Genomic DNA, 16,051 nt, shown 5'->3' with positions numbered 1-16,051 from the left:
TTTGAGAAGAGAAGGAGTTTGTCCTTGCTCTGTCTTTCTGTTCTGTTTTGGCCCTCAGTAGATTGGGTGATACTTACCCACTTTGGTGAGGGTGGATCTTCTTTACTCAGCCCCCTGATTGAAATGCTAATGTATTCAGGAAACTCTCTCACACATACATCCAGAAATAATGTTACACTAGCTATCTGCTTTTCTTAGCCTGCTCAAGTTGACTTGGTACACAGAATTAACCATCATAGACTCTAAGATAGCATCCTTCCTGCTTCCAGTTTTGTCCTAATTGTTCTTCCCCCAGCCATCTATGCTAATCTTTTCCAAACATAAATGATTCCTTGTTTTGAACCCTCCAGCTGTTTCTCATTATGTTAGAATAGACTCCTTGCCAGGAGCACGAGGTCCTTTCTTCTCTTCACCCTCTCCCCACGTCACTTGCTTCTTGCCCACGAGGCTGCATTCTGCTCCCTGGTGTGTGAGCCTGCTGGGGCCCTCCCACATCTGGACTTTTGCACTTATTCTAAGTTCCTTCTGCTGGAAATGCTCTTCCTTCCCTGGCTGTGCTGAATGGCCAGATCCTTCTTAACCTTCAGGACCTTGCTCAAATGCAGCCTTCTCAAGGATACTTGAATTTCCTCCTGAAATTGCTCCCCTCCCATTTCTCTACGCCTCAACTTGTCTTAAGAGGCTCCACAATTCATCCGATTGTATCATTTGCTTGTTGTTAAAAGGCCTTCTCTGCTAGTTCTCTGCTGTAGTTCTAGCTCTGACAGCAGGGCCTGGAGCCAGAGGTGCAGAATCAATATGTGGTCAATGGCTACATAAGCCTGGGTGGCTTGCTGCAAACATTGCAACAGGGAAGAATAAGGCACCCGTGAGCTAACATGGGACGTGACCCTGTTCTTCCTACTCATTCTTTCTTGATTTCACCTGCAGGGTTTGTACCACCAGGGCCTGGGGTTGGCTCCTTCTGTTCAAACAGAAACCAGAACAACCCGTCCAGTGCTCTCTCTCTCTAAGACAAAGCATGCCCTTTAGCCATGGAGGCTGATGCCACTTCTGTTATCACGCAGCTTGTCCGTAGCAGGCAAGGGTGAGGTACCAGGTGCAGACACAAAGTTGTAGTCTTCCTTCCGTGTAGGGCAGTGCGTAAGAGGATGAACACAGCAACCAGGCTGCCTGGGTTCAAATCCCAGCCTCACCTCTGACTAGCTCTGTGATGTTGAGCAAATCTTTAATCTCCATTTGTCTCAGTTTCTTCATATGCCAAGTGAAAGAAAATAATAGCACATACCTCTTTGAAATATTTAGTGAGTGTGTGTCTGGTGTAAACACCAGAAAAATAAATAAATTAATAAAAATATTGCCTTTTTCTCCCCAGGCTTTGGGCTATTTATCACTGCCCTGACTCCTCTGACTCCTGCTCACTCTTTCTGCCCAGTACCTTGGATGTCTGAGGCGTCTGGTTCTCACCGAGTTTGCTTCTGGTCTGAAGCTGTCCTTGTACGCAGCAGAGAGCCCCACTCAACATAGATACACAGTGAACGAGAAGCTGAGCAAATAAAATAAATGGTTGAATCCTTCTAAGCTCAATGTGACTTTCTGCACTCTGCAGCCACGGTGGGCCCAGTTCCTGCCCCGTCCTTCACGACTTTCCTCTGCACTTCTGGTTGGGACTCTCCGCTCATCTCAACAACCGCTTCAACTGCACACAGTTGGTTTCCTAACACCATCACACTCCTTCCTTAAAGCTCACTTAGCTACACACTTATTTGAATTGATTTTTTTTTTTTTTTTGTGATGAGAAACTTCTAGCAGCAGACATATTAGCCAGACAACTCCAGCTTTCTTCTTGAAGTTTTGTGGTCCCTCTGTAAATGTAATTGTCCTTTCAGTGTCTGAAAGCAGAAACAATCTTTGGGACGTCTCCTCTTTTCATCAGTGAAGTTAACATGAAAATTTGACCTCTAAAACAAACCTTTAAACACCTGACTTGACAATTTATTACTTCTGCAGTTATTGTTATTAGACCAACCCTAGGAACAAGTAACTCATCTAAAACACATTATTCGCCCGCTGTTGTTATTAAGACAGGTGCAAACCTACATGGCATCAAAAAAAAAAACAGTCATTTGCAGAGAGCAAATAATATGATCTGAGTTTGCCATTGCCACTCAGACACTTCACAGTGTGACCTGCTTCTAACTCATCAAACTGTCCATAAAAATTGGTCTTTTAGTGAAACACAGATCTTTTCTTGGAGAAGGGACCCACTATGTACATCTATCATACATTTGATCTCTCAAAGGTAAATATAGCCATCATTCAATTTGAATAATCAAATGTGGCTCTAGTGCTTTAACAAAAGATCAAATGAAAAAATTCATTAATTATAATGCTTTCCTTGTATTTGTGTATATATATATATGTACAATCTGATTTCTGGTTACATTGACAGAACTGTTTTCTTTTTATAAATGCACGTAAGTGATAATACTGATATACATATTCCAGATCTAAGTCAGACTTTAAATTTAACTTAACCATTGTAAAACTCTCTGCACCCTAAGTCAGGATTTGGTTCACATGGGCTGAGCAATAGTTGGTTTCATTTTCATTATTTTTCTGAATATATGCTGTGTCAGACCTGTTTCAGAGTGAAAGGTGGGCCACATTTCTCTGATTATAAGCTGAACATGTTCTTTCAATATAAAAATGACTTTAAAAGAGAAATTGTACTAATAGAAATTTGGGGTTGGGACATAGAAGCCACATAAAATTAGGGGACTCAATACACAGACTTTACTCATTCCTAAGGCTTTTCTTGAAATTCTTGTTACTCTTTTAATAAACAACAAGATTATCTCCCTGGATTTGTAATTCACTACAAATTAACAATAACAATATACGTTTTGCTGGATTGTGAGAGGCAGGTAAACCGATAGCCTCATGGATTGCCAAGGCAGTAAGACAGGATTAAAAATGCAACGTTTTCAAAACAGTTACATTTATAGAGAAGGAATTCCTTGGGGCCATTCGGGGCAGGGGTAAACTATCTTCCAGAGGATGCTCCTGCAGCCTAATGAGGAATTTGATTTTCAGTACAATGATTTCTAGAGGCAGCTTTGATTATCCCTATATGTATTAACAAGGGGCCTCACTGTTAGCAAGAGTTCCAGAAAGGGGTGTGTTTGGCTGCTGTTAAGCTATAGTCATCAAAAAATTTGCTCATGAGAAATGTGTTATCCTCCAGTAATGCTGCATAAGCATGGCAAGGGAATAATAATTAATAAAAAAGCAGTAAGAATTAACCTTCCTGCTAGGTTTTGTTGAGAAGACTTAACATGATTTTCTCCCGTAATTCTTACAATAACCCATGAGGTAGCAACTCCTGTTACCTTCATGAAGGCACGGAAGCCCAGAGAGTGTAGGCCACTTGTCCAGTATCACACAGAGAAGGTAGAATTCAAAATCGTGTCCATGCTGTTGCTATAAATGCTACACCAGATCACTTTTTAGGTCACAGAGCCATCCAATTCCACAGTCTGAGGAACTCATATTGAGTTCTAATGGGGACAAATGTGATTTGTGTAGAAATGTTGACAATCCATAATTTTAGTAAAATTTCTAAATGTAAAAATATATATTATGAAATTTTAGTATAAACATGCATTGTATTATAATATACAATATGTAGTCACATATTGCTGTGGCAACAGAGTTGGTTTTCATCAGTGAATATGTGATTCAATGAAATTGCATTTTAGACTCTGTAACTGATGCGAACACTGAGAATCCTATGGGTGCACGCTTTCCATTTTTCAGGAAGAGGTGATTTTAAAAACCTATGGTTCTGTACCCTGGGGACCCACTGCAGATTCAGATACTTGCTGAGTTGGGCTCTTAGTCTCTTACTAGACAAGGGGAAATCCAGTTGTGAATACTTAAATTAAAAGATTAGGAAATATTAGCTCACAAGAGACACAAAAACGCCTTGATAATTTAGTCACTAGAGCAAGAAATGAAGATGGGTGTGAGATACAAGATCTCCTGCCTCGAAGCTTATGCTCACTAAAGTGAGAGAAGCGCAGACTTTTCAATATCCCTACTCTCTTCCAGTCCAAACTCCCAGCCACAGCCCCCAGTGCTCATCTGACCTGCCCCGCTCACCCTCCAGCTCCCTCCCTGGCCACTTGCTCCCTTGCTTGCTGGCTTCCACAGAGTTCCTAAAATTTCACTGAACATTTACTCCCCTCCAGGCCTTTGGACCCATCTAACTGACTAACCTGTTTCAACCGTCAGATGCTATTTCCCTTGGAAAAACTCCCCACTGGTTTCAGTGCTACTAGGTGGTCTTTTGAGACTCTGTCCTGTCATTAACATTTACCGCTTGATTGTCATTGCCCCTTTAAATGTATGTCTGGCCTTCTCTTCCCAGACAGACAGGAATGGTGTCTGTCTTCTTGTCATTGGACCCACAGTGCATAGCACATGAGGAACACTGAATAAGCAAATGTATTATTTGATTATCTTTTGTTTTTCTGCAGAGGGCTTCACTGACAAAGTTTGCTCACCTGTGTTACCTTGTTTACCAACACAGTGGCAGGAGCCCTTCCAAGATGGCAGCATGGTGCTTGGGACTGCCGGTCCATTTCAGCACACATGAATGGCACAGCGGTTCCCGCCTCCCTTAGTTTGGAAGTTTATTCATCTCAATGGCTTTCTAAGAAATTTCTAGTAAAATTACATTCAATTGAACATTTGATGAGCAGCCTTTAGTAAAGTTACAGAAGCTGTCTGGGAGACCTTGGGAGCTACTGCCCCACATGGACGAAGCTGTCATTTGCCAACAAAGGCAGTTCTCCCCATCCCCAGGCACCAGCACTAGAAAAGGATCGACTGTCATTTGAATCCTTTTTACTGACAATCTTCCTTTACCAGCTGGTTTTCAGTAAGCTTGACAGATTTTTTTGTTAAATCATATTTCTAAGCCTGGAGTGTGTGTTTCTCCTATTTATCATTCTGTCCTTGGTCTAAGTTTCTCCTCAAGGCCACTTTCACTTTTCCAACAGTGAAGCTCAAGTATATGGAAATTGAGAAATGCAGACCTGACTGAGGGCAATTTATCCCCTGTAATTCAAAGGTGAGGATCAGTTTAACAGCTGGGCCCCAATAGTGACATTTTGGCAACAATGAAAGCAGTGAGCTTTGCAAAATTTAACATTTCTTTTTTTTTGAGACAGAGTCTCTGTTGCCCAGGCTAGAGTGCTGTGGTGTTAGCCTAGCTCACAGCAACCTCAATCTCCTGGGCTCAAACCATCCTTCTGCCTTAGCCTCCTGGGAGTACCTGCCACGACACCTGGCTAGTATTTCTATTTTAGTAGAGATGGGGTCTCACTCTGTTGCTCAGGCTGGTCTTGAACTCCTGAGCTCCAGTGATCCTTCCCCTTTACCCTCCCAGAGTGCTAAGTTTACAGGCATGAGCCACTGCGCCTGGCTGGACACATTTCCTTTGCAAAGGTTACTAGTAAGGACACAGCTCCTTCTCTTGGCATGTCCTCTCTGTCCAGCCGACTTTGGGAAGTCTCATCTCTTTTTCATCCTGTGCTCATACTGCATGTATATGGCCCAGAGAGCAACCCTTGTTTGGAACTTTCTATGTCATGGCTTGTATCTACTTTTTGAAATCGCATTGACTATTAAACTTAGCGAATATAACATTGAAGATATCTGACTGGGGTGATTTTGTGGTGTTTGCTCAGAAAGGAATGGAGGAAATTGCTCTTGGGGAAAGGGAGGAGATAAGGAGAGATCAATGTTTGCCTTTGTAAGAGGGGGTCAAATTGGCCCTGAATTTAAGTTGTGAAGATGCCCAGAGGCTTTCTGCAAGGATCTGCCTCTGGAGAACTGGAGGGAGCAAGGCAAGCAGGCTGCCGTGGAAGGTTCTAGTGTGTGACTGGCTTGAGTGACTACTTTAAATTGACAATGTAGGGTGATTGCAGCCAGGTAAATGGTGTTTTCTGGTAGCCAAGAGAACATTTGGACAGTGACCTACTCAGCTCTCTCTTTGTTTAGGTCTAACAGAGCTGTTGGAGAGCTGAGTTGGTGTTGGGATTTCAGGTTGTTCTTCAACTAAGAATGTGTAGAGACTCCGGGCACTCCCATACGATCAGGAGTTTTAGAACCACACCACCACTCTGAGTGCTGCCCTGATTTAGGACAGTGGAGTACGTAACTGCCTTAATAATGCCATGCATCCTTCCTCTGGAAGGCTGCTCGCAGGGACTCAGGCATGCATAGGGTTCAAGGAAACTTCTAGAAGAGAAGAGTAAATATTCAAGCACTCTGCCCTTCTGAAGATAGCATTGATAGAGCATCTTTGATGATAGTAACACCCCATCTGAAATGCCACTGGGCTCTCTCCTCCTAATAAGAAGTCTATGAGTAAAATAGATGCCTCAATGCCCAAACTGAACTGTTTCTGGAGATACTGCTTCTAGACACAGGATGGCACTGAGGCCAGCGTCCTATCCTAACTGAGCCACAGGGGCAGTGCATTGAAATCATGGCTATGCAGGAAGAGTAAAATACAGATCCATGTGTCCAAGCGTATGCTGGCATGTGCTGAGATTTTAACAACATATGAGCCTCTCAGCTTTCCTCCAATCGGGAGAACTCCTGTGGGAGGGAGATTTACAGAGCTACCTTACATGGCAAGTGAAAGACGGAGGGAAGAGTAGTCTCAGGTAAAGGGAACAGAAAATGCTAACAAGCTGTCAGAGCATGAGTTTGGATCACAGGAGAAAAAGAAGGAAGTGACAGGCCCAGGTATCCTCTGTCCTGCTGGCATGCACTCAGCCACTGCTCATATATTGATGCATTTTAAAAAATGTTTTATTATTTAATAAAAAAAAATAAAAAAATAAATAAAAGTGATAGTAAGAAAAAAATAAAAAAAATAAAAAATGTTTCATTTTGAGACAATTGTAGATTCACATGCAGTTGTAGAAAGTTATACAGAAATAATACAGAGAGATCTCACGCACCCTTCACCAAGTCTTCCCTGATGTCGACATATTGTATAACTGCAGTATGGTGTTGTAACTAGGAAATCAAAAGCATTTCTATATTATTATATGCACTTGTGTCTGTGCGTTTGGTTTGACACAATTATGTTACTGTATATGTCCACCAGCAGTCAAGGTACAAACAGTTCCATAACAAGACTTCCTGGGCTCCCTTATGCTACCCCTTCATAGCTACAGCCACCCTGCTCCCACCCAATCATCCTCAGTTCTGGAAACCACTAATTTCTTCTCTATCTCTGTAATTTTCTCATTTTAAGAATGTTCTGTAAGTGGAACTATCCCGGATGTAAATTTTGGGTATTGGATGTTCTACTCAACATAAATTCCCTGTGATTCATTTAAGTAGTGGCCTGTGTCAATAGTTTAAACCTTTTTTATTGCTGACTAATATTCTATGGTAGAGGTATACCACTGTTCATTTAACCATTTATATACTGAAGGACATTTGAGTTGATACTAATTTTTGGCTATTATAAATGAAGCTGCTATGGGCATTCATATTCAGGTTTTTGTGGAACAAAAGCATTTATTTCCTTGGAATAAATCTCCAAAGTGCAATTGCTGAGTCATATGGCAAGTGTATGTTTAATCTTTTATGAAACCATTAAATACTTTTTGAGAGAGGCTGCACCATGTACATCCCCACCAGCAACAGTGATGAAGTATTTCTAGTCTTCTTATGGTTTGGTATCATACGATCCTTTTACTTTGTAAATTTTAGCCGTCCTGATACATGTGTAGTATCATTTCATTGAGGTTATAATTTGCATTTCTGTAATGGCTAAAGATACTGAACATCTTTTTGTGTGCTTATCTGCCATTTATATATCCTATTTCATGAAATATCTGTTTGTGTCTTTTCCACAATTTCTAGATGGACAGTATTTTTTTTTTACTATTGAGTTTTAAGAGTTCTTTGTATATTCTCAATACAAATTCTTTGCTGAATACGTGGTTTGCAAATATTTTCCCCCACTTGGTGGCTAGTCTTTTCATATTCCAAAATACAAAAGTTTTCAATTTTGATATTGGCCAGTCTATTGAATTTTTTTCCCTATGGATCTTACTTTTGGTGTCAAGTCTAAGAAGTTTTTGCCTAGCCCTAGATTCCAAAGATTTTGTTACATTTTTCTTAAAAGTTTTATAGTTTTGTTTTACAGTTAAGTCTGTCATCCATTTAAATGGATGTGTGTGTGTGTAGGATGTGAGAATTGATCCTTCCTTCCTTTCTTCCTTCCCTCCTTCCCTCCCTCCCTCCCTTCCTTCCTTCTTTCCTTCTGAATGTCATTTGCTCAGTCTCCATTTGTTGAAAAGGCTAACCTTCCTCCATTGGATTACATTATGTTTAAAAATACTAATCACCACGTGGATTACTTTTTCATGACTTACACATGCACATGTCACATGGAGATCTACTACTTCTTTTGTCGACTTTTTTGTCCATTCTCTTCTCTCTTTATAAAATGTTACATGAACTCTCTAGTCTAGCCAAATGTATTTAAACAAACATGTAAATGTAATCCTGAACAGCATGGCCATATTATTTAATATATTGGTATTCTTAGAGGCTCTATTACTGACTAGCTTTAAGTATACAATGATCTGTTTATTTGTGCTTTTTATGAACTTAATCATAAGATCAATAAATGGCAGTCCTACCAGGACTTAAAGTTAGAAGACTATGTGTTTAGAATCCCTGAGATTGAGTTGATATTGGAAAGGTTCTTTGTCAATTGCTTTGAACACCTAACACATAAAAGAAATGCATGATACCTAGCTATCTAGACAGCTGGCCACTGGCCAACAAGCTGGACGTTAAAGCTGTGTAACTAGATGACTATTTTAGAAAGAATGACTTCTTCTGGAACAAAAGAACCTTAGAAATACAGTACATTTTGTTCATGAAGAAAATGCCTATTATTATTCCTTCTGCCCACAACACCATGGAAACTACAAGTGGTTAATTGAATCAGACTGCAGTGATTGCAAATGAGAGCAAAATAACTGTGCTGGTACTATGGAGTACTATGGTATCATACTGGAAGAATAGTATTGATGGTGACATATTGTTAAAAGTGTGGTATGTTCATCATTGTCTTCTACACTCCCACTTGAGAAAGTGTGAGAGCTCACCTGTGCTTCCCATCAGAATCCTCCCAGGAAGGATAACTGTGATAGCAGGTTGGAAATAAAATAAAATATCCTAGGGGAGAACCGATTAGGTGCTATAAGGTGGAAGTAGTGCTGGAGGGAGAAAGCGTTGGGAAAGGGCCTGTGATCAGGCTCTATTGGGAGAAGTGGAAATTATACCAGGGAGCCTCTGATCACTTACTAGGACTCAGACTCCTGAGCAGCCACCACATTCTGCCCCTGCTTTTCTTAACACTCTTGTTATGCGCCTCACCCCCAACCCCAAAAGCATAGGCCTAGCTGGTTCCCTGGGAAATGCTTCACATTACTACATATCTCAAAAGATTCTTAATCTTATTAATGACCTGGAAAATGGGACTATAAATCCAAAATACAATGTTTTGGAGTTTGAATGATCTGGAACAGGGAAGCATGTAGCACATACTTTCTGGAAAAAAAATTGTAAGGTAGAATATAGCTCTCTGGACACTGCAGATATATAAATTAAAACTCAGTATTTCTGACAAAACAGCCATTTATAAGGGGGTGGGTGCAGCAATTAGACTTCTATTGGCCAGCCATGTGTGAACTGGGATGCAAGCGTGTCTAATTTCCTGGATGTGGAGGTGACACTTCTGACTTCTGGCCAGGAATGCCCTTCACTCTCTAGTGGAGAAAGCACAGGCTCCCAAAAAGAGGAGACACTGACCATGGCGTCCCGGTAAGGTGCCCTCTAAATGACTCATGAAGTTTTTACATCATACCTGGGAAGGATCAAGCCAAGATTTGCTTAAAAAGTTTTTTTGGAGAAAATTTACTCATTCCTCCCCAGTCCATTTATACTTCAATCCATTCTTTTTTTCTTTTGCTGCAGTAAAACTCACTGCCTCATAACTTCTTGACAGAAGTTCTATGATCCAGAGTACACAGAAACGTTGAAACCTGCATGCATATGACAGGCTTTTAAAAATGTGAAGACAGTTCTCATGTCTCCCTCCCAAAGCTTTTTCTCACCCAGATGAAATAGCTGCTACTAGTTAGTGAATGTGAGCTACCCTAGGCACATACTTGATATGTTCTACTGCAGAACTGGAATACAACTTGAATCTTTTTAGGAGAATTGCCAGAGAGATGTCATTATTTACACTTTCAGATGGGTACCCGAGGTTCGGAGAGGCAGTGGCCTTCAGGTGCCCTATTTGTTAAAGCTGAAGCTGGAACCCCAAAATGTTCCCTGCTGAGTTTGTGATCCTCTCATGCACCTTGAGAATCCTCTTCTATCTCAAATGCTGTATTATTTTTGTTCTCACCGAAACTTCCGGCAATGAATAGCTCTTGTTTTTTCCGCGCTGTCTCTGGCTTCCTCAGGAATTATTCGTCCCCACATTCCAAGCAGAGAGTTACTGTAGAAGCTGACATTGGCATGTAAGTCTCCATGACCTTTGCCACATTAGAGATAGACAGGGGTGAGAGCCTGCCACAGGTGAAATATAGTCCTCTCCTGGGAATATGCATCCCACTATTGGAATGTTCAATATTTGATTTTCTTAAGCCAATCTCCTTAATATGGGGGCTGTGGTTTGAATGCATCTTCCCTAAAATTTAGTATTGCCAATCTGAGAGTATTAGGAGGTAGGGCTGTTAAGAGGCAACTAGCCTCGAAGCCTCCTTCTGCATGAATTAGAGCTTTATAAAAGTGTCTTCAGGTGGTGTTCAGTTAACCTTCCCTTTTGCCGTCTGCCATGTGAGGACGCAGAATTCCTTCCCTCTGAGGATGCAGTCACAAGGTGCCATCTCGAAGCAGAGAACAGCCCTCACTATACAACGAAACCTGTGAGCACCTTCATATTGGCCTTCTTAACCTTGAGAACTGTAAGAAAATACATTTGTATTTTTTGTAAATTACCTAGTCTCAGATATTATGTTATAGCAGCACAAAAAGATTGAGAAAAAAATTACTGTAGTTGGGTTTTTCTCACTGATAAGCACCAGAGTCCTGTCTCAGACCAAAGTGGGATATACGTATTTTCTGTGACAGACCTTGGAATGTTGAATTAACTAGGTTCAGGTGGGCTGGGATGCAGTAAGAATCCTTCTGTTTCATGTTTGGAAGTCAACTGTGTCTTCATTATGCCATAGCTCAGCAGTTGGTTTGACTATTGCACGTAAACCCTTGGGACTCAGACCATATGCCCACAAAGTTTGTAGCTTTAGGCAACTACAAGCTACAAGCTACAAACTTGATATAAAACTATCAAGATTTTGAGGGTTTCAGTTAGTTTTGGTTGTCGCTAAGGAACTGCAAGAAATCACTAGTAAAACTGGCCTGGTTAAATCAAATAAGAAAGAGCATGAACAGTGTAAGCAGTCAAGTAAAATTATCAAGATTTAAAATCACATGATTTTCTTTCAAGTATATTACGATCATGTATCACAGTTTTCTTGCTGTGAAAGAAATGCAAGGGAGAATGATACATATGTAATTTGTGAAAGGGAAATAATACTGGACATAGTATTGTGAAGGTAGATACATAGTGATTGATATCTCACAGGACAATTAAACCACAATCCTTGGAGTCATCTTTTTATGAACAGAAAGCATTTTCATCATTATAATATAGAAATCATTTGCATTGCAGTTGGACAGAAATCATTTACAGCTCATCAGTTTTCTGAAACCAACATCAGTCTGTAAAATTTGCAAAATATCTGTGCCCTAAGCAATAGTAAATGGTCAGATGATCCTTCAGTAAACTTGATAAAGAATGCCATAGTTGATAATGAAGATCACTTCAACCTTTTTATGTGTAGTTCATGGTATTTGTAGTTGGGTAAATTTTTGCCTTACCCTAATATTTGAGCACTAATGAGGAAAAAAATGAAATTTTTTGTTTCGAATAAGGATATTCCAGAAGAGCCAGATGAATCAGATGATCATGTTCCCTAGAAATGCATATTCCTGTTAACTTCCTATTTGGCAAAGACTTCCATCAGTTTAGATCACATCTCTTTTGTTTAACCTGAAATATATTTTCTCAGTTGTACACCAAAGCAGACTCTCTAAATCTTGGAGTAAGAAACCAAAGCGGAAATGTAAAATCCAAATGTAAAATGGAAGGCATGGCTGGGGCGTATATACAAAGATATATTTCAATAGAGAGTATGCCAAAAAAAGTATACACATATTAAGAAAGGAAAAAACTGTATTAAAAGTTTGACTTCTGGGCGGCACCTGTGGCTCAAAGGAGTAGGGCGCTGGCCCCATATATTGGAGGTGGTGGTTTCAAACCTGGTCCCAGTCATGGAAGAAGCCCAAGTGCCCATCAACCCATGAATGGATTGATAAATTGTGGTATATGTATGCCATGGAATATTATGCAGCCTTAAAAAAGATGGAGACATTACCTCTTTCATGTTTACATGGATGGAGCTGGAACATATTCTTCTTAGCAAAGTATCTCAAGAATGGAAGAAAAAGTAACCAATGTAGTGAGCCCTAGTATGAAACCAATTTATAGCTTTTGTATGAAAGCTATAACCCAATTATAGCCCAAGAATATGGGGAAAGGGGAGAAGGAGGATAGGGGAGGAGAGAGGATGGGTGGAGTGAGGGTGATTGGTGGGACCTACGGTGCATCTTACAAGGGTACATGTGAAATTTACTAAATGTAGAATATAAATGTCTTAACACAATAACTAAGAAAATACCATGAAGGCTATGTTAACTAGATTGATGAAAATATTTCAAATTTTATATAAAACCAGCACATTGTACCCCATGACTGCATTAATGTACACAGCTATGATTTAATAATAAAAGAAGTTTGACTTCTACAATTACATGTTTCACTTCTACAATTATAAGAGACATAAGATACAAGATAACAAATGTTATTAGTATACATTGAGTATTGTAATTTTAATACAGTTTTTTTTCTTAAAATGTGTGTACTTTTTGGCATCCTCTGTATATTTACTTAAATATTTATTTATAAATACACAAATATATATCAATATAATATGTTAAATATATTTATAAGAACACATATGCATATATTTATAAGCATAAATATAAGTTTATTTTTAAACAAATTTATATATAGGTGATTATAGGTGAGCTTAGAAAAATCATCATATTCAAATTGATACGCAGATAACCAAGGTTTAATCAGAAGAAGGGCTTTAACTGAGTTAACACTGTAGTGGTAGCACTCAAATGTTGCTTCATACCATAATTAGCTAAAAGTTATGTTAAAGGGCCTATCGCTAAGCCCTATACCTAGCACTTCAGTTAAGGCCCAATAATATACTTTTTTATAATTTTTAACTTTCATAGACTTTAATATTGTTGGTTTGTGGGTAATACTCTGAAATCATTTCTAAAGTCTTATGTCAACTGTAAATGCAATGTTAAAGGTACATACTTGTTTCGGGAGCATTTTCTTAAGTGTTTTTTTTTTTTTTTTTTCTTTCTGCCTCTGAAAGATATTAAATAAAAAAATACAACTTTGGGCGAAGTATAGGGAATCTAGATTGATGGAGAAGAGAATTCACTTCAGTATTAACAAAGTGAGGCACCTAATGAATACCCAGACTTTTATGAAGTATTATTTCATTACATTCCTAATTAGAAGGCACTAACATATAGTTAGTATAACAATTAACACAATTTGATGTTTCTTTCCTTTTTTTAAATAGAAAATGTTACTGAGATCATTTTTGTTTTTCATCCACCATTGTTTAAATGCTCAGGCTTAGTTAATATATAATTAAGATTATAGATAGTACATTTTAGATGGATAAGGGGCTACACACATCTGACTGAGAGTAAACTCTATAAAGAATAGAAATACCTCTGAGAAGAAAGAGTGGAGCTGTGAAATTGTCTCTGGATAAACTAGGTAGATCGTTTCTATTTGGAAAGTCTGGAGATAAATGCATTTGTGGTAGTACATGTTGAGAACAATTACCCAATACTTGGAAAGAAGAAAAAATACTCTTGTATGTAACATCAAAATCATGCTAATGAAGTCCAGAACATTGTAAAAAAAAAATCATATATATGAGAAGAAGGATACATGTCTACTGGGAATCCAAGGGGTGGACTGTAATAGAAATATTTAACTTAATTTAATGAACTAATTGATTAGTTAATTTATTTATTTATGTTCTCCTCTTCTTCAGGTACATATTCCTTTCCTTCTGGGGAGTACCTTTCCCCCAATCTCTGCGATGGAGTTTTCACTGTAGACACATAGGTGTTTTCACTGTAGACACATTACTCTTTTAGACATAGTAAATTGATCCACAGACGCATTCAAATAAAGCCCCACAAATATTTAGTTGCGTGAACAGAATCTTTCCTTAGGATTTTTTCAAAAATCAAATTTAAAGGATGGTGCCTGTGGCTCAAGGAGTAGGGCGCCGGTCGCATATACTCGAGGTGGCAGGTTCAAACCCAGCCCCTGCCAAAAACTGCAAAAAAAAAAAAATCAAATTTAAAAAAGAAATCAGGCAATATTTCTGAGAGTTGAAAGGTGTCAGATGTTAAACAAAGGATTTGTTACTTTCTTAGTATTTTATTGGTGATGGAGGAAAGGAGTTAGGGAGATGGGGCATATTCTGTTACTTACCTTTTGGAACTGAGATTGTTTTTTATTATGAAAATGACTCTGTTAAAATATGGTTAAATATTTAATTATAAAGGCATTTAAGACAGGGAATGTGTGAAATGATAGTCATGTCACCTTTGGTTTAAGAAAAACTGTCTGTGTGCCATGTATCTGAGTGAACATGGACAAGTCCCTTTAGCTTACACCGTCCCCATCTGTATATAAAAAAAGTTGCTTTACTTAAGGGCTCTTATGAGGCTCTACTAAATTAATGAAAGAGCTTCATGAATTGAAAAACATGCTACAAATACGATGAATAGAAATACAAAGTAAAAGGAGCAAGGAAAGCATTCTCTAGCATGTTCCCCATCTCAGAGAAATGGCTACTATTTTCTCATAGCATTTATGTGCAAAGCACCATACCATATATTTTACATATATTACTTATTTTATTCAACTTCATTTTCACTCTGCAACCTAGATCTTGTTGTCCAAACTCTAGGGACAAAGAGTATAAGGTCTAGAGAATTTTCTTTGTCTGAGCAAAGTCACACTTTCAATCTTGTGTGTAGGATTAAAACCAAAGCGATGATCCATAAAAAAGTAATGTTGATAAAACGGTCTCATCAAAATTAAAACTTTCTGCTCGGTGAAAGGCCCTGTAAAAAGGATAAAAAGATTTTTAGCAAAGGACTTACATCGAGAATATATAGTCTCAAAACTCAACTATAAAAAACAAACACTCTACTTAGAAAATGCACAAAAGACATGAACAGACAATTCATTGTAGAGGGTACACAGATGGCAAATAAACCCATGAAAATAGTTTTAACAACATTAGCCGTTAAGGAAATGCAAATTCAAACCACAGTGAGATGATACTATATACTTGTCAGAATGGCTAAAATAAAAAATAATAACACCAAATGCTGGTGAGAATGTAGAGAAACTAGGTCACTTAAACATGGTTAGTGGGAATAGAAAATGGCACAGTCATTCTGAAACACAAGTTTGGCAGTTATTTGCAAAATTAAACATGTGCTTATCATATAACTCAGCAATTGCATTTTGGGGGCATTAAAACATACGTAATACAAAAACCTATATATGGATGTTCACAACAGCTTTATTCATAATAGCCCAAACTGAGAGACATTCAAATGGGTTCTGATGGTGAATGGTTAAATAAACTCTGGCACATCGAACCATGGAATACTACTGGGGAAT

Source organism: Nycticebus coucang, chromosome 2 (genome assembly GCF_027406575.1).
Source record: "Nycticebus coucang isolate mNycCou1 chromosome 2, mNycCou1.pri, whole genome shotgun sequence".
In the NCBI taxonomy this organism is placed as follows: domain Eukaryota; kingdom Metazoa; phylum Chordata; class Mammalia; order Primates; family Lorisidae; genus Nycticebus; species Nycticebus coucang.
Note: the sequence above shows the minus strand (reverse complement) of the source record.